The sequence below is a fragment of the Anolis carolinensis genome, chromosome 5, assembly GCF_035594765.1.
Source record: "Anolis carolinensis isolate JA03-04 chromosome 5, rAnoCar3.1.pri, whole genome shotgun sequence".
Classification (NCBI taxonomy): Eukaryota; Metazoa; Chordata; class Lepidosauria; order Squamata; family Dactyloidae; genus Anolis; species Anolis carolinensis.
Window position 1 is genome coordinate 174,058,973 of NC_085845.1, and position 20,251 is coordinate 174,079,223.

The window sequence follows — 20,251 nt, forward strand, 5'->3', positions numbered from 1 at the left end:
TGGATGGTAACAGGGGCCTGAGATGAGGTTAAAAGAAAGCATGTAATGTGTGAAGTACAACAAAAAAGCCAGCCTTGAAAATTACTCATCTTACAGGGAAAAAATGAAATGCAGAATCTAATATTTTCCAGGTTTTAAAAATGTTGGTATAAAGATGATAGAGAACACACAGAATCTAATAGGGAAATGATACGATTAAAATATCTTAAAAATGAAATCAGACAATGGGAAAAGAGCCCATGGGCCATCCAGTCCAATTATCTGCCCCGCAGGAATATGGAATCAAGGCACTCCCAATGGAAGACCATCCGGCTTCTGTTGAAAAATCTACATCAAGAAGATTACACAGTACTCCAAGGCAGTTTATACCAGCAGGGCCGTAGCCAGAAAAAAATTTCAGAGGGGTTTTTGAAAATTTCAGGGGGGTTGAACCCCTACCCCCCCCCTTAACCTTTAAAGGAGGTTAAAACCATCCTTTAATGTATGTGGGTGAATCATTCAGTGAGGGAATTGTTTAGATAAGAAGTGAGTTAATGATTATTTTGCAACAATTCATGAGAGGAAGGTAGGGGAAATGTGTCATTACAGAAGAGGCCCAAAGGACTAGTTATGGCTTCCCACAATTTGGCTACCCACAATTTGGGAAAGTTAATTTTTGGACTGCAACTCCCAGGATCCCTAAGGTAGCATTGGTCCATCTAGACCTGTATTGCCAATTTAGACTGGAAAAGGTTTCAAGCAGGATTCTTTCCTCATTCTACTTTAGAGATGCCTGACTCTGATTATCTTTCAATTAGATAAGATTGGTGATGATAAGATGTGAAATGGGTGCTCCAAAATGAAAGCATACCAAGGAATTGCTGGATTTGCTGGAAATGTTCAATTAACACAGCCTACACAACCTGGTGCTCTTCAGATATATTCACTAAAATTCCCATTATACAAAGATGCCATGGCATTATAGGCTGGGGATGATGGGATTTGTAGGAAGCTGCTTCAAGAGAGCCAGTCCTTAGAAAAATGGGAAAGCGTGAAAATGTTTTACCGGGGCCAGTTTTTTTTCTGACCAAATGTTACCACAATGAATTACGGTTATGGTGTTGACTCAAGTTTGTTGCTGCTATTATTAAAAGACTGGGAGTCAGAAGTCTTTGTTTAGTATAAATCATGCAGAAAACTACCATTAGACCTACTTCTGTTTTGGAGCATGTTCTTTGTCAGGGAACTTTCTATGGTGCTGAAGCTGATTTGCTCATTATCTTCCACATCTGATATTAGATTTCCAGCAACACACAAGATTCTGTCTGATCCTAGAAGCTAAGCAGGGTTAGCTCTGATTGTTACTTGGGTGGGAAGCCCCCAATGAATGCCAGGTATTCATAGGCTAGGTTTCAAAGGAAAGAAATGGCAAAACCTCTGAATATTTATCCCTGTCCCCCCCAAAAAACATATGAAATTCAGGAATTATCATAAGTAAACAGGAGACGTGATGGCACATATACACTCAGATACCATCTGTAAATCCAGTGATTGCTTACTATGGACATAAGGAATGTATAGATTTCCCAAAGAATTCATTGAAAATGAATTTAGACAAGAAATCTGAAGAAAGTGAGGGAGGTGGCCCCACAACAAAGTCATAGGAGCCAGTTCAAAAAAACAAAAAAAAAACAAAAAAACCCAACAAAAAAACCACACACACATACAAAAAACCAGTGGAATACAAGGTGGCAAGAGATCTTTGAGTGGCTGAAGGCAGAGGAAATGGATGAATAAAGATCATATGTAAAGACATGAGTAAAGAAAGAAAGGAAATAAAGACAAGGAGAGCCTTGAAGGTTATAATATAAATATTAAAGTAAGAATTATGTTTATTTTGCAATCTCTTGATTTGGAAATTTTATGCCAGGGATGGGGATATGTGGCCCTTCCAGATATTGCTTTGTTACAACCATTGGCGATGGTCTGGAGCTGATTAGAACTGCAGTCTAAAAACCTATGGATAGCCACATGTTTCCTGCCCTTGATTTAAATAAACACAGTACCTTTGGGGGCGCCATATATATACTATATACTGGAGCTTTGGCAAAATTACATTTTAATACTGCAATATACAGAATCCCTCAGCTGTGATGGCCATACTAGGCTGTAGATTCTGGAAGCTGTTATTCAAAAGTAATTTCCCCAAGATGTGCTAATTATACCCTTGTTTTCTATACTGCTTTACATCTGGTCACTACATCCAAGGTCAAATGGTTAACATTCCAGAAATGCTTATTGAATTAAAAACATGGATTATAAAAGTGTCACGAATATTATCAGGATCCAAATACATATATGCAAAAGAATGTGGTCCTTTGCAAAGTGGGAACAAGGCAGTATATACTACAGAGGTTCCTAGTAATTTGCTTCGCTTACCATCTGTTATCTATTCTCTGTTCAAAAACAACAGAACAAGTTTATTATGAACACAGTCCCTGAAGTATTTTTAAAGTCTTTGGCTAAGCATGGATTTAAATACAGGATGCAGTTGTTTATCATATGCAAATCAGCTGCTCATTTTTATTTATTTCCAGGTTAAACATACCCATATCCCTAAGCCATTCCTCATAAGGCATGGTTTCCAGACCTTTTACCATTTTGAACATGTTCCAGCTTGCCAATATTCTTTTTTGATTTGTGCTGTCCAGAATTGATCACAGTATTCCAGGTGGGATCCAACCAAAGCAGAAAATAATAATAGTATTGCTTCCCTTGGAGTAGATACTATACTTCTGCTTATGTATCCTAGAATCACATTGGCAATTTAGCTGCTGCATCACACATTTGACTTTACTTAGGAACATCTTGCTAGACAATGGGAAGTTTTTTGGCAGAACTATTATCTCTCAGCAGGCCTTGCTTGAACTACTGATGTTGCAAGTGACATTCTCCTTCAGAGTTTCAGGGACAGAAAGGATGGAGAAAGGCACAAGTGGGTGGACTGCAGACCAGGAATAGATTTGTGAGGGCCAGTGAAGCCCTTGTGGGAATTGAAAGGTGTTAAGATGGAAGATCATTATTAGATGAGGGAAACAAAAGTACCTCTGGAACTGTTATTTTCAGAAGAGTTGAAAACCTTCCTTTTTTGGATTACATCTTACTGAATTCCCTAGACAACAAGGGTTAATATCAAAGTTGCTGACTCTGGAGTCCCTTGTCCTCAGCAGTTGTCTATAACCTAGATTGCACCAGCACCAGCACATTACTGATTTATGTACTCTCATTATCACAGGTTTCTGTTCTATTGCTAAGGGAATGGCTTTGTACTTCAGGGAAGATGGGGTTGAAAGAAGCAAGGGAGGTAAAAAAAATAAAACGTGAAAGTTACATTCCCAAGTAAATTCTTAATAGAGGTTGCAATGTCATAGGAGAAACATATTCCATTATTTGAGACTGCTACAGAGGTCAACAGTAGAGATTTGCCATCTCTGACATTTGCAGGCATCTAGGAGGACATGAAAAACCACCTTGCCACAAGCTCTTCAGCACATTGCAGGGAAGTCTAGGGAATGAAACCATTTCCTCAGACCAATATTGCCACCTTGTTAGTCTCTTTAGCGCTGAGATGGGCTATAAAACACCATAATAACTGGGCTGGAGTAGAGCCTGGTCACTCTTATACATGGCCATAACCCTTTTCCTGAATTGCCTAGATAGAAGCTCCAGCTTTGGTTCAGGTGGCATTCTAGCCTTTGTTGAACTACAGCTTTCATGAATCATGCCCAAATGGAAAATAACATAAAAGCTGGAGTATGACATGCCATGCATTCTTCATGCATGATCTGGGGCAGGTTATTTTCAGTCAAGTTCCTGCTTCGGGAGATGTACTTTAATGTCTTGTCATGTCAGAAATATGTCTCTTTCCCACCTCATTTTGCCTCTCATAGGGCTCACCATCCTACTGTGTCCCTTCATTCCAAGGCCATGTAGTTGATGGAGACAGCTATGAGGAATATTGTGACTACTGCAGACACACAATGATGATATCATCTTCTAGGATCTCTAGGATCTCTCATGCCTTCTTGTTGTATGTCTGACTATAGTCATATAGTCAGATGATTCTCCACTGTTTCTTATTCCCTGCCAGCCACATCATGGCCACGAAGAGCAGACCATAGAAGGCTCATAGGCTGTAGTTTTGGTCACTGCATGAGGAATGAAGAAAACTCTGACCATCAGTATTTAAAAACACACATATATGTGTGAAGAAGAGAATGCCAACCTTCATTTTTCACTCTTAGCGCTTTCACTTTAAGGCAGGAGTAGGAGAAAGGTCTCTTTGGGTTACATGAAGTTCTCCAGGGCTATTTTAATAGTCTTCAGGAGACCTCCCTTTTCCCAGGTTTTCCCCCTCTAAAATACTCTCTAGTCAATGTGGACAGCAGTTAGGCTACTTTGATTGCCCCTGAGCTATTGACTTCCAGGTCACATTCCCTGTCCTTAAAATTACATAATCTTTGGGTAGTACTATACATTTGGGGAACATTTTTTTCAAAAATAATTTTTAATTTTTTAACCATTGGTGATGGTGAATAGTGTGTGGCCTTCTAAAGTCTGCTGCTGGACCTCAATCCATGCAATCCTGAACACCCCCACCCCCCCAATTTTCTTCCTCTAAGTGAAATTTGCATTCTCAAAGCTGGAATGTGGTTATAAAGAAACAAGGCCTTTTCAAAGTCCTTCTTGTTACAGTCTCTCTGCCCCGCAACCCTTTTATCTGTCAGAAGGACCTTAACCTTTGTGACTAGGGCTTGGGGGAGAACCTCCTCTGAAAGAGCTAATTTATTTCAGTGTTTGAAAATGTGTGTTATTAATTACTGGCCTGAGATCTGTTGATTGGTGATCTCTCTGATGTTTAAATTGCTTTCCAGGATTTAACAAGGTCAGGCAAGTTTGTCAAATATTTAGACCGACTGCAGTAAAACATCATTTTGTGTTTCTCCAGACAGATGCCTGTTTTAAAAAAAACTCTCTGGACAAATTGAGTTAAATGTCTTGTTCATGACGTCCTCCAATTTGCTGCTATTTTGGCTGAAACCCTGACATCTCTGTGTGACTATGGACCTTGAGAAAGGAAAAAATGAGTTTCTGAGTTAACTGTTTTGAGAGAGTAGAAAATCCTGTTGAGGATCAAGGCTAGTGTAAAAGAGTTATACAAGTAGTCATTACTTTCTCATAGGTTCTATATGTATGTTTTCTAGTGTAGCAGGTTTTTCCTATGTGAATACACAGTTTTATCTTTCATGTTTGATAATTCTCTCTGCCATGTTTAATTCAGTCAGCAGCAGCTGTTTGACCCATGTGCAAGAAGTGAGTTCGCAGCCTTCATGCATGTTGAACTATTCATTGAACAACTGTGAGGTTTGGGAGAACTATGCATACATATATTTATATCACATTAAAGTGTATAGGACCTTTATCTTAGGCATAGGCAACATGAGCCCCTCCAGATGTTTTGGGCAGCCAAAACAATAATCTCTTATTATCAACTATGCTGGTTGGAGTTGGTGTGCACAATAGCCCAACATTTCATTTCTTTTTCAGGATGGATCAGTGGAGAATTCGGATGTAATAACATTTGTTCCATTGTTGACCAGCTCAAATTCACTCTAGAATCTTGAAGGTAGGAGAAGGTTGGAAAGGAGTCAGAAACCTTGGTGGATGTGACCAAGAAACAGTATATGCTTCTGCCATGTTTCCATCCCCATCTGGCACATAGAGTTTAAATTCCTTTACTCCTCATGGATGGAGTTTCTGAGTCTCATGCGTATGCTTTGCCTGATTTATGAAGTGTTTCTCTTGCTCTGGGGACCAATTGCACATGCTGGAGCGGTCATTATTTACATTCCCCTTCTCAGCCACGGCTGTGCACTCACAGCAAGGAAGGCAGGGCTGTGCTCGATAAAGCATGTACGCCTCGTGCGGCTGTATCGACACCCATCAGCTTAGTTGGGTTATTACCGCAGTGTCTGTGAAGATCACTGTAAGAAAGATGGCCCCTTCGTTTCTTACAACAAACCAAGCAGAGGAAGCTTAATTTATGAGGTCTTCTTCCTTCTTCAAATGGAGGGATGGAGGTGGGGGTTTGTTCACCCAAGAGGAGGTCTGAGATAGGAACCACTGTGCTTAATGTCTCTTTATGGCTCATCAGTTCCATCTTTTAAGCTAGAAACTTGCAACTCTTCAGCTCTCCATTGATTTCAAACCCCCCCCCCCCCCTCAGTCTTTCCTTCTCTCACTGATGCCTCACTCTTTCTGCAAGCTGCTCACAATGGCATATGTGAGTAGGATCTCATTTCACCATCTGAGACAGCATTTTCAGAAGGGCATCCCTGTTAGCTGACCACAGCTGAAACAACCAAAAGAAAAGCTTCCCTTTGCAACTAATAATTTAATGAGGACATAGACATTATGGAGTATTCCTTGCCTAAGAAAACTATGACATTCATGAGATCACCATAAGTCAACAGGCAACTTCAAGGCCTACCCATGGGATGAACCAATTCCCCATCTAAACTGTCATATAATGTAGTTTGCAACCGTATTACATCATCAGCGTAGATTGAAATAATGCAATTCGATTTAGTTTCAAACTGCATTATATGACAGTGTTGATGGGGCCTGAGACACCAAGATGAATTGCCTCAGTTGACATTAGCAGAACTGGGGATGCTTCTTTCCTTTAAGTTAATTACATATGTGTTAGCAGTTACATTTAAGGCCTTTTCACACTGCACAGTTTTATCACTATGATTCCACTTTAATTGCTATGGATAGATTTTATGCTTTGATGGTGCACTAGAGCTGTCTGACTGAGATTTTTAAATGCTCCTTCTTAAATAACAAAGTCCATTATTTTATAGAATCTTGTCATGGCTCTTAAACCAATTCCTAGTGCTATAATTGTGTAAAGGTATGAAAGGACCTTCAAATCTTACCCTTCCTCCCCTGAATCCAAGGTGATGTATATGGCTGTCATGCTTCTCCTACAACCTTGTGAGATAGGTCAGGTTCAGAGTGACAGGAAGAGTGACAGACTCAAGGTCATCTAGTAAGTTTCATGTCTCAGTAAGGAGCTGAACCTGGATTTTTCAAATCCAGTTCCAAAAGTCTGAGTACTATTTCACACTGTTCATTTTGGTTGCCCTTTTCTACTTTATCCTTTCGGACCATTAGCTCATATATATCAATATGACTAACATTGACTGGGGATGGTTCTCCAGGCTTTTAGGCAAAACTCTTTCCTTTCATACATTCCTGGAGATACCAGAGACAGAATTTTAGACCTCCTGCATGCAAAGTATGCACTCCTCTGGGGTCAAAAGAGGGGATTTTCAAAGAGACTTCTTAGTCCTAAAGAAACTCTGATTGGGAGAATTCTCTTGAAGCCACCTTTTTATCCTGTCTTCCTAGTATTAGAATAGATCCTAATATTTGATTAGAGACCCCTTCAATCTAACATTTATTTTTTGTGCCTCCCATGGACATGTAGTAGTTGGATGGAGGTGAAGAACATCTCAGGATTTTCAGTCCTCAGCTGCTCCCCACCTCTGTCCAGCTACATTGATATTGCTTGTTAGTCTACTCCATTTAAACAGTAGTATACTGTCACACTTCAACTTTTAGCTACATTCTGTTCATTCTTGAACCGTATGGTTAACAAATGTCCCAACTGTTGTTATGAAAAGGTAATTAACAAGTCCCAATTATCTTAAAGTTAGATAAAGTTTTCTCTTTCACAAACATAGTAATTTTGACCATCTTGGCCAAGCCACAAATCTTCATCAGTCGTTATCAGAGAGCATATTCATTTTGTCTCATTCACCTGAACTTATATCTTCTTCATCCTTTGCCTTTCCTTCTCCGCTTAGTATTGGTGTAGTGGTTTGTGCACTGGACTGTGTCTTGGGAAACCAAGGTTTGGATCTCCACTTGATTATGAAACCCACTTGGTTACCATGGGCAACCTACACTGTCCCAGCCTCAGAGGAAGATAATAGTAAACATCTGAATAAACTTTGCCAAATAAAACCATGAAATACATTCACCTTAGGGTCACCATAGGTTGGAAAAGAAAATACACAGCAGCAACAACACCAGAATCACCCCTCCTTGAGTCTATAGGGCACAAGCCTTGTGTATAGGAGTTGGAAGGGTTTTGCAAAGGCCATCAGCCATCCAAAGTCTGTTTGAAGACCTCAAGAGGGAGATAATCTACCCTCCTTCAGGAAGTCTCTTTCACTGTTGAATACTTCTTCCAATAAAAAACTTTTCCTAATATTTAGATGGAATCTCTTTTCTTGTATTAATTTATGTTCTTGTCTCTGGAGTAGCAGAAAACAAACTCACTCCACCTTGTACTTGGTGTTCTTTCAGATATTCAAAGACTCCTGTAATGAATCTGGACATGTTCCTACTGGTGCTGTCTAGAATTGCATTGGTTTTTTGGGCTGCTGTATCATACTGTTGACACAAATTTAGCTTGTGGTCTATTAAGACCCCAGAGCCTCTTCATAATATTGTTTTCAAGCCAAGTGTCAGCCATCTTATATTTGTTCATTTCAGTTTTGTTGCCTAGGTGTAGCACCTTACATTTATCCTTAAAATTCAGCTTGTTGAAATTGGACCAACTCTCCAATCTGTCAAGCTCATTTTCAATTCTGATCCTGTCCCCTGGGCTACTCACTAGCCTTCCTCCTAAACTTGATGTCACCTCTAGATTTGATAAGCATCTCTTCTGTTCCAGTGTCTTCTTTTCCAATATCTTAAGTTAACACTGGACCCAGGATAGAACCCTGAGACATATGATTCCTCACTTCCCTCTGAGATGAAGAACTGCTATTAGAGCACGGTCTCTGGATTTAGTCACCAAGTACAAATCCACCCAACAATGGAACTATCTACCACAGTTATCCAGTGTGGCTGAATATCACAGGGAACTTTTTCATAAACCTTACTAAAATAAATATTATACTACATATGAAACACTTGCCTTATCTACCAAGAATAAGATTTTATCAGAAAAGAGGTAAGATTGTTTTAACAAGATTTGTTTCTTAGAAGTCCTTGCTGGCTGTTGGCATTCATTTCTATAAGAACCTCATCACATTTGCTGCCAGAATTGCCATGGATTGTGGCAAATCCTTCTCATGCCCAGCGTGGGGCATGGCGAACCCATTGCCTCATGTCCCACATTGCCCAGCTTCCTCCTCATACCACAGGGGGAAGTGTCTGCTGCCCGGCTTCCATCGGTTGATCTCTATGCAACAAGGGAAGCCTCTGGTGTTGGCGCGGCGGCGGTGTATGCCAGATCCACTTCGGTATTGCTACAGAGCCCTGCCGGAAGTAGATCTATGTCATGTGATGGGAAGGCTCTATGGAAAAACTGAAGAGGAACCAGTGTATTCCGCCAAATTTTAGCCTGTCTGATGAGGTCTTATGTGCATTGACTTACTATTTAATGTTCTCTTCTGGAACTTTTCCTAGTATGAATGTTGAGCTTATTGGGCAGTAATTGCACAGGTCTTCTCTTCCTGCTTCTTTTCTGTTATTCTCGGGGACCTTCAGAGGAGCCCTAGGAAATCCTGGATGTTGGTTTCATAATTATGGGTTGGCTGTCAGAACAATGATGATTCATGCCCACCAGTCCTCTATCTTCTGACATGACCATATGGTGGAGCTCAGACAGTGTTGAAATGACTGGCTACATGGCTATGTTGGAGTGTATCCATGTGCCTCTGAGTGAGGATTGTTATCAGTTATGCCAGAACATAGTCAGCACTGGCAATCACTGCTCAATTGCCCCTTTCCTCCTCTCCAGTCACTACAAGGCCATGCTGTGAAGGTAGCCAAAAGGTGAGTATGGGCTGGAGGGGTTGAAGATTTTGAAAACTGCAGAGTGTTTGAAAAAGTTCCTGCAGTGGTAAGAAAAATGATTAAATTATGCATTTTACTCTTTAAGGAATGAATAATGTAAACAAGCACATATCTAGTGCTTTAACTCTGAGCTACAGACTTTGTGAGGAATCTGGTATTCGACACATAAAAAGGTAAAGGTTTCCCCTGACGTTAAGTCCAGTCATGTCTGACTCTGGGGCACATATAAAGGAGTATTTTACCAGAATTTAAAGTACTAATCTAATATTCCCTATTCCCATTCTGAAAGAATTTTGTATTTTACAAAATGGAGAAAACAGCTATCCCTGAGTATGTTTCCTTCATTTTTATTAAATTCTGGATGGTTTTTGTATAGATAGTAGCATTATACTTCACCTAGACCTTGTAAAATTTATTTTAGACTATAAATAGAAACCCTCATGAGTCAATAATGGATGGTAGTGTTTATCTTTATATCTCGTAAGATTACCATAGATGTGAAAGTTTGAACCTTGATGGTTCTTATTGGATTCTTCTGCACAAGGATCTGAATACCAAACATTTTCTTTTCTCTCAGCATGATTCCCTAGGTAAAACATTACGACCAATGATAAGCAGGAAACAACTTTTGTGTGTGTATGTGTGTCTGTGTGCCTTCAAATGGTTTTTTGACTTATGACTTCCCAATTAATTTCATAGTGCTTTCTTAAGCAAGGAATGCTTAAGAGTTGGTTTTGCTGGTTCCTTCCTCTGAACTCTTAATTACAGTACCTTGTATTTGTTGGGGGGTCTTTGTAGCACTAATGTAATCATCCCATACATGCAATCAATTGTACCAAAATTTTGACCTGTAGCAATTAGCATGTGATAATAGTGCCACAGTATGAAGGCCTTCACTTATTGTAAATCAAGCTAGGTGTTAAAAGATACAGGAAGGAACAAATGACTGCTGGGTCATTTGGCAGAGGCTCGGTGACAGGAACAGCCCTGGAAAGGCTGAAACGGGACAATTCATTAGGCAGAAGTAGAAAACTCCAGGCCTGTGTCTTTACCAGGTGGTAATGCTAAATCTGAGCCTCCTCGCAATTTGTCTTAATGCTCAGTTTAGTGTTTGAGAAAATGTCTGTTTTTAGAAACAGCAGCCAATTTGAGCTCTGAACTGACTTTCTGAAGGGAGGTATAAAGCAAACCACTTGCCATCTGCTCTATTGTTCTAGAGTAGCAGATGCAGGAGGGGGAGAATGGGGAAGAAGGAGCACATAAGGAGAGAGGTAGGGAAAAAAAGAGAAGGGAAATGCGGAGAAGGGAGATACTTTGAAAGCAGAGAAGGAAATGAAGGTTGGGAAAAGAAAATGCAGTTGGATGAAAGTTTAGCCAAGCATATGAATAATTGTCATATGTAAGCCGCCTTGAGTCCCCTTAGGGGTAGAGAAAGCCGGAGTATAAATAGGCTAAATAAATAAATAATCCCTACTGAAGGTGAGAGTGTCAGGCTGAGATTCTGCATAGTTGCACCTAATGTAAGTTCATATGCCAGAATCTGCTACAGCTCCTTTCTTGCCACACCTAGAACTCTGTTGTGCTCCAATAGTCTACCACTACCATTTCATCTTTCTATGTTCCCATAGCCAGACACAGATTGGGACTATCTCCCACTGAGATACACTGCAGTTCTCTGGAGGTCACAGTGGTTAATGCCATCAGTCTATATCTGGCTATATGAGAACAAATCTAGTTTCTACTCTCAACCCATTCACTATTCAGCAGCAACAGAATGGATGTGGGATTAGGACTTGCAGGCACAACGGTGGGTGCATCCACACTGCAGCATTAAAGCACTTTGATTAACTGCTGTATCTCTGTCCTATGTGATCTATATTCTGGTGGGCAAATGAGACATCTCTACTACACTGACTCAAACTACAACATCAATGCTCTCCAGCTGGGTTTTCTAAGTAACTCAAAAAACTACAAATTTCAGAATTCCAAAGGGGGGCACCATGTTGGATGACGTGGTACAAAATGGATATAGTTTGATTACATTCAGTTGATTCTGGAATAATGGCTTGAGAGGCAGAAAAAAATCCAACTTCCATAATGTCCAAAAAACCCCAAACAAACATATGCAAGCACAAGGTGAATTTAGGTTGTGTACATCACCAACAGGATATCAGTTTCATTGAAACTGATCGGACTTAACGGAGTCTTGTCATTAATTTCTCTATGTCTGTATTGTTTTTGTAAGGAATGTCTGACTGAATAATGTTAAAAGGGGACATGGGAACAAGAGGGAAAAGGAAGCAGGAGTTAAAAGGCAGTGAAGGGATGCTCTTTGGGAGTTAGAAAAGAGCAATGAACAGAGAAAGTTTTTTGTGGCATCTGTCAGAAGATGTGTGTTGTGTCTGCCATTCTGTATGGAACAATGTGAGCCTGAAAATCAGGATAGACAAAATGAGGACATGGATGCTGATTGCAGAAGAGAAGAGAAATGGGAGGTTGTAGCCCTCAAGCGATCTTTCCCAACTTGGTGCTTTCTAAGTGCATTGGATTTCAGCTCCCATCATTTTAGGTTGGTTTACAGGAATTGTAGTCTAACAAACCTGGAGCATGCCCAGTTGGGAGAAGGTAAGCTACCCTAGACTAGATGCAATGGTCAGGAGTGCTTATTATCAGCTTCAACTGATACGCCAGCTGTACCCCTTCTTAGATTTGGAGAACCTAAAAAAGGTAGTGCATGCACTGGTAACCGCAAGGTTGGACTTCTGCAATGCGCTTTACATTGGGCTACCTTTGTACCAAGTTTGGAACTTCAGTTGATTCAAAATACAGCAGCCAGACTGATTACAGGAACATCTAAGAGTGAGCATATTACATCTATCCTAAAGTTACTCCGCTTGCTGCCATTTAGTTTCCGGGCAAAGTACAAGGTGTTGGTTTTGACCTTTAAGGCCCTACATGGTTTGGGTCCAGGCTACCTAACGGACCGCCTTCTCCCGTACAATCTGCCCCACACACGTAGGTCCTCCGGGGGTGGTTACTCCAAACAGCCAGAATCCAACTGGCGACCGTCACCCAGAGAACCTTTTCATTGGCCACCCCATGAGTGTGAAATGAACAGAAGAGCTCCAACAGCAAAATAAGCTGTTGGAATTTAAAAACCATCCAGCAGGCCTACCCAGTCAGTTTTCAAACATGAATTTTAAATGTGTGTCCTTTGTTTAATCTCTGTTTTGTGTATTTTAATATTTATTTTATAGAAATATGTTTTAATATGTATCTTTTATAGAAATATATTTTAATATGTGTATTTGTGATACTTTTACAATGTTTATGCATTTTAATTATTCTGTAACCCACCTTGATCCACAAGGAGAAGTGGATAAGAGATAAAATTATTATTATTATTATTATTATTATTATTATTATTATTAGATACACAATAAGATTAGTACACAGCAAACAAGATCACGATATATATATTTTTTAACATGACTGGGAATACTTCTGGAACATGGCCAAACAGCCCGAAAAACATACAACAACCCTGTGATCCCGGCCATGAAAGCCTTTGACAACACATTTTCCCCAGGTGTTTCTTAAAATGGAAAAGAAAAGAAAAAGCCCAACTTGTTCTTTCCTTCTGGAAATGTACAGCTTAAACTTCAGGGCATTTGCCCCCCCCCCCCCCCATGGCTGGCGCAAATCTACTTTGGGGGCACAGTGCTGACAAGTGCCGAATGCCAGCCATCATTAGAAGTAGATTATTGCCTGGGTTTGGGGCAGTGCCCTGCTGAGGTCTTCTGGGTCATGGCCACCAAGGCAACCATTCCTGACCTGATTGCAAGAGTTGGCAGGAGATCTTGCTTCCAAAACAAAACAGAACACAAAAGCCAGACTGAATGCTTTGGTTTCCTCCCTCCACCTCTCTCTGTTTGGCTAGAGTTGATGCTGAACACTTGCAAGCCAGAGATTGAGCTTCAAACTTGGCAGCCAAGTAAATAACAAGCAACGCTGTCTTTTTCTTTGGGCTCAAGAGGGAGGTGGGCTGGTTTTAATCAAAAGGTAAATAACAGCCAGGATCTTCTGACCCTTAATCCAATTTCTTAGAACTAAGAAACAGCTTTCCAGTACACCCACGTGAGCCCCCTCCTTTCCACCCACTGGAGAGGAATGGCTGCCAATACAACAGAGTCCATTCTGCAGCCAGCTATCCATCAATAGCGAGTCAAAGTGAGCTCAAGATGGAAATGCTTCTCTAGGTCACAGAGTCAATACACAGGACTCTTCACAGCTATGAGTTTGTCTCCAGATCCAATTTTAAAATTGTCCCCAAAGCAATCTTACATATGACTTAGGAACAGCTTCCAGGATCCAGCGGTGTGTCTACAGAGAACTGGTTCTTGATGATAATGGAGTTTTCTTAAGTCCATTGACTGTCTTGGACAGAGTGATGCTTCCTCTTTTTCCAATGCACAAAGGATTTTCTTGTCCATGTGGTTTTTCCAGGTACAGATGGAAAATAATTTATTTAGATTTAATTGTCATGATGCTTTTCCCCAAGACTTTTTGTGAGTAGGACTTTACCTTCTCCTGAGAATATGGTCATTTGTGACGCTTGCAGATGTTTCTGTATGCACAAAAGAGGCATGCATTTTAATACATTCAAATAGCAAAACATGTGTACAGTTGAGAAAAATATGCATAAATATGCTTTATTTAATGAAGGAAATAAGTCTGTTACATAACAAAATCATAGATGAATCTTTAGGCAAATAAAAAAATGAGCAATAATATTTATGCATGAAGAAAACAAAGATTGAGAATCTACCTCAGGGAAATTCAGTGTAAATTTCCTCCATCTGTTACTTTCCCCTTTTGTTCCACCTTTGTCCTATTAATGGTAGCTGGTGCCCACTACAGCTGATGGACCAGAGGACGAGGATATTCTACATGAAAGAAAATGAAAGCAGTTAGGCAAAATAAAATGAAAGAAACATATCACCATTAAGTTCAGCGCAAAAAATAATGTTTTCTTTTGGTTCTGAAGTGTAGAGTAATGCCACACATGTTTATGGGAAAGGGAAATATCTTCTACCACCTCTTCTCTGATTTGGCATCTCAAAATTTTAAGGAGAGGTTTTGTCCCAGCAAAACATTTAGTAACTTGATAAGTGAACAATAGAAGTAATAGCAACAATAACAACAGGTAAACACTTCTAAATTTAAGAGATGATGGTGATAATTGTGATGATTGTTATTATTGTTTACTATTGTTGCTAATACTATTCATATTAGAAGTAGTAAAGAACATGTACCAATGAGAAATCTCTTTTTTGGTTAAATTGGACAGAGACAGTGAATTAATTATGTTATAACAAGGCTTCATCATCACTGCAGTTAAATAAATAAAAATAATAATGGATTAGCTAAAGCTTTACCATGCCCAAAGTGAGCATAATTCATCCAGCCATGCCATATGTTTAAAATCATGTCTTCGTCATCAAAAAGATATATGCACAGTGTGACAATCTACAATGTGTGCTTCAATAAATTTTGTTCTCAGTTGCTGCGTGACTACATAGAATCTTGTTTCTTTGGATATAACTATTTTCTCTCAGTTTGATGAAAATTGTTTTAACTCACTCATCAGCTAGGACCAAAATATCCAGTGATAGCTTAATGAGTGCATTCCTTGGCTCAGTATATATTGTAAAGAAGCAAAATAAGGAGAAATGTTTTTGTCATGTGAGTTCCATGAATACTATTCTGTTGATATGAACCATAATAATTGAGTACGCATGGTTTAGATCCTAACCCCTACTTAAGGACATTTCATACATCTTAAGGAACTATTCAAGATTCCCAAAATAGGTCTAACACCTTGGATAGTTTCTTTAAAATATAGACTTATTCAAAAGTGGAATCATTGTTTCACTGACATGTGAATACAACACTCCTCTAGACCTCCACAATTGTCTTCAAAACCCCTATCCTTCGGGAGCCTTCCTATATTTTCTCTTTGGATATGCTTCAGAATGAGACTCTGTGCTGCGGCTGTCCTATATATTTATTATCTAAGAAGGCCTCAGAAGCAAATGTTGAAACCAGAAGTATTATGATAAATACAGATGGCGCTAGAGTCCATAGTGTTGCTTGGTAACAGGTCACCCTCCCAATTTTTCCCCATATAATTTTATTGCAAATGTATGAGGAATGGGGAGGGGTACAAGAGTGGATATAGAATGGAGGCATTTTTAACATCTTACATTTTTGTCTTCTTCCATTGCTAACACTAAAAAGGTTTCTATGATGTTAAAAAAGAAAAGAGAAATTAAAAAAGAACATTTCTAATCTAAAACACAAGAATACAAGAGTGGGTATACAGTGTTTTGAAACAAAGGAGACAGAAAAGTTAAGAATGGAAAATAGAAATCCCTAAATAATGCTTCCTATCTTGTCTTTGCTGTCCTCTTCATAGTCAAAAAATCTATTCTTTTTGTCATACAAACTTCTTATCTCTGGTAGATTAACTTTCCAGGATCCCTTGGATGCAACTGAGGATCCTGTTGTTCTTGTCACAGACATCTTTATTTTTTCTTTCTTTCTTTTTGTTATTCCATTTCCTACAACTGTGTACTACTAATTTACCCTTGGTGCTATAGAAAACCTTATTTTTTCATTTTCTTTTCTTTTTTTAAAGTTAATAAAAGGCTGCTATTCTTTTTCAAATTTAGAAGAATTTGGCAATTGTATAAGCGCACTCAATTTCTATTACAGTATTAGATTCCTTCTTTAAGTTTGGGGGGGGGGTGTCTGTCAATTGCATAAACTTGCAGATTTCTTTTTGTTTCCGGTAATTGCAAATAATGAAAAGCGATGAAAAGCTCTTTTCCTCTTGTTTGGTTAGTTTAGTCCATTTATGTTTAAATAAAGTATCCTCAGGATCCTCATTCTTGAAATAGTCCAATTAATCTTCGTCACATGGAGTGGCCTGTTGCTGTAGTTGAATGTCTTCTTTATCTAGGATCTATTGAGGTTGCCATCTCCTCCTGCCCTATGGTCACTTCCTGTCTTATTTGCTGTTTGGACTTAGTCCAAAGGCTCCATGTGCTCCCAAAATGTTATGGCTATTGAGTTCTTAGGTATGTTAAATAATTTTAATTCCCACAGTTCTTATAGCATAATCTTTAACAAATGAATTCACTTTCACCCTTTGTAATTAGTCTCACCAGATAGTTTTATCAGGCAGATTTAGAAAATTCTTGAAGAATAGTTCCTCTAATTAGATTTTATAATCCATTTTTTCTATCTCTACAATTTCCAATTGAGAAAAGGAAAATGCAATTTATCTCTCAGACATGTTTTTTGTTGACAAAGTTGGTGAACTTACAGCAGATTTGAGAGCATATTTTCGTTTTTCAGCCTTGTTTTAAAATAGTATTTTAAGAAGTGAATTGGAGCTGCTTTTGTCTGCATCTGTTTGCATGACAATGTCACTAGAGTATGCAATGTCTCCCCCTTCTCTCTCCTCTTCTCCTGTTTCAGTGGAGAAGGTGAGATCCTTTGAGTCTTGAGGGGTTTGCATTTGTCCTTTTTCTTTCTGACAAAGCATTTCTCAACTCCATGTGATTAATAAATACCCAGGGAAATCCCAGTGTTTCAGCCCACTCTCTGAGAAACTGTTCACAACCCCATTTCTTCACGAGAAGTCCCAATTTTTGATTAATTAAAAATGTGGGTGGACTGGAGAACTTATCAAGTGGGAATTCCAGTCTTAAACCATGGAACAAGTTTTCAAGAAGCTCTGTGGTGGTTACATAAGATAGAGAAAAAATAAACATGAAAAAATGCTTCTACTTCTTCATAAAAGACATGTTCTCCTGGTGTGTGTACAAAGTATGGTATTTTGATCCTACTCTTGCTGCCATAGTTCTACCTTAATGAATTCTGGAATTTGTAGTTAGATGGGGCAATTGGAACATTTTGCAAGAGAGTTCAAGTATATTCCTTTAAATTACAGGAAATTTCCAAGTGTATTAACACAACATAAATCCCAGGATTCTATAGAATGTAGTCTTAGCAGTTAAAAGTGGGGACATGTTGCTCTAACTATACAATCAGGCCTGTAGCGAGGGGGCAATTTTAGGGGTTCAACCCCCCCCCCCCAAATTTTTCAGGTTATAAAAAAAACCTGGTTTACTCATGAATTTTAACTGGTTAACCAAATCCCCATGCTAAGTCTATGAGACGCAAAACATTAAGAGTCCCTCCAGGCACTATTTCAAGCAGATATTGACAGGTTTGTAGCGGGGAGAGGTGTGTTCAACCCCCCCCCCCCCCCGAAATTTTCAAAACCCCTCCCAAATTTTTTTTCTGGCTACGGCCCTGTATACAATATAATGCAGATCCAAACTTAACTTTATGAAGGTTTTTATTTGAACTGTCTCCAATCAGACAATCATTTTCATATTCATCTTTTTAAGGACCTAGTACACTGAAGAAAAGTATTGGTTAAGATAGCAATAGTTGTTGCACTTAATGGCTACCACCTTAGCTTTTGCAGAATATTTCTCAGTCCATGACTATTGAAGTGAGAACATGAAGGAAATAGTTCTCCTTGATAAATATGTGATGCACCAGGAGGGAGAAGAGAGAAATGAGGTCATTGCTTCCCTAATAATGATTCTACTCTCTCCACCATGAAATTTTCTTTCATTCTCCAAATTTCTAGCCTTACTGTAACTTAAAGCTTAGAAATATAGCTTTGGCATCCAAAGAAAGGGTGCTGGAGAAGTTCCAAAGAAATTCAAACAGAACAGATATATGTGTCAGGCCTGGATGATTTTCAAGGTTTCACTCTCTGGAACTCCAGAAATTTGGGAATGAAGGAAAGTATTCCTATAAGTACACTTCTGCCCCTCAGTTGTTTTCCCATTCACTGAGATTTCAGGGCCAAAACCTGAGACCAGGGTGTGGGTCTTGTAATACATATCATGGGGTGAGGCAAGCAAGGATACCTTCCATTATGCCCTTCCCTAAGCTACATATGACATAGGAGGAGCTTTTGTGATTGGGCCAAAAAGAACGCTCACTGTCAGTTTAAAGGAAGATTGTAGAGCAAGCACAAGACACATATGAATAGATTAAGGTTAAGCCAACGGGCTCTACTTCCAGCTGAAAATGGGAAGAAATGGGTGCTGAAATTTTAATACAATAACACTCAATGAATTCAAACTTTCCTCTCCCCCAATGTCACTTTCCTTGAGAATGGTATAGGCATAGTGGGGGGTGGTACAGTGATTTCATCACCCCTCTATTTTGCTGCAACTGTACAGTTGCACAATTTTGATATTTTTGTGAGATTTTTCTTCATTTCCAATATTAGGTTCAGTGGTTCAGACATTATTGCACAAGGAAGAGTAATGGAAGAACAGTGATATTGGATCCATTGCTTTCTCCTGTCAATGAAAAAAGACAATGTGATAGTGATTCAAGTGCAATGTGGCTATGGAAAAAGACATGATGTCATAAGGACCAGCCTTGTGTGATAATGTCCTTGGAGTCCTGAGAAATGGCAGCCCTGTAACCCTTAAGTACACATCTTCATGGGAGGCAGGATATATTTTTCTACTGAAAACACGTTGCACTATATTTCTTTTCTTGCAGATTGCTTTGGAAAAGTATAGTCATTTGTATATCACCATAACAAGAAAATGCTTCAGAAGGAAAGGGAGAATATAAAAACGAATATAATCAATTTAATATGAAATATCAATTTAACAGAAACAGAAGATTGTAACTTAAGTGACCTATGTGCCTTCTCAATTTGTTGTCCAGCTGCTAACAAAGAAGAGATAACTTACAAGTCCCTGTTCCTATTTTTTGTGTATCTTTGAACCTGGCTTGGATTCCACAGTCTTTAAGTTTAGAGTAGTGATGCCTGTGAAGTAGGACAAATGTCTACTCTGGTGAAAGAGAGGAGTAAGAGAATTCAGTAGGTGGGACTTTTCCACTCTCCCCAGCTGTCTCCACAACTTTTGCTTCCCTGTATCAGGTTCTAGACATCATAGAATTGAAGGGCCTTTGGTTCAAGCTAGACATGAACAGAAAATACGTATTTCCTAGAACAAATGTATTTTACTTCTAGTGACAGGATTTCTTCAAAAATGGATGTCTCCACAATCAGACGTGTAAAGTAAACATTGTTGCTTACATATTAATAATTGGCCCAAAAGCAAAGCACATGCTGTGATAAACAGATGTCTTTCACTATTCTTGTGGTATTCCTTCAAATAAGTTGGCTGCATTGCCTGGTATGACCATTTATGCCCCT

At 39.2% G+C, this 20,251-nt stretch overlaps 1 long non-coding RNA gene across 1 annotated transcript; it reads right to left on the reverse strand.

The window, feature by feature from the left end:
* Positions 1 to 13,378: 13,378 nt before the first annotated feature.
* LOC134299631 (uncharacterized) lies at positions 13,379 to 17,893 on the reverse strand. The gene is made up of 2 exons (XR_010006862.1): positions 14,747 to 17,893; positions 13,379 to 14,545 (listed from the first exon to the last, which is right to left on the reverse strand). It is a non-coding gene; the product is annotated as an uncharacterized LOC134299631 (long non-coding RNA).
* Positions 17,894 to 20,251: the final 2,358 nt, after the last annotated feature.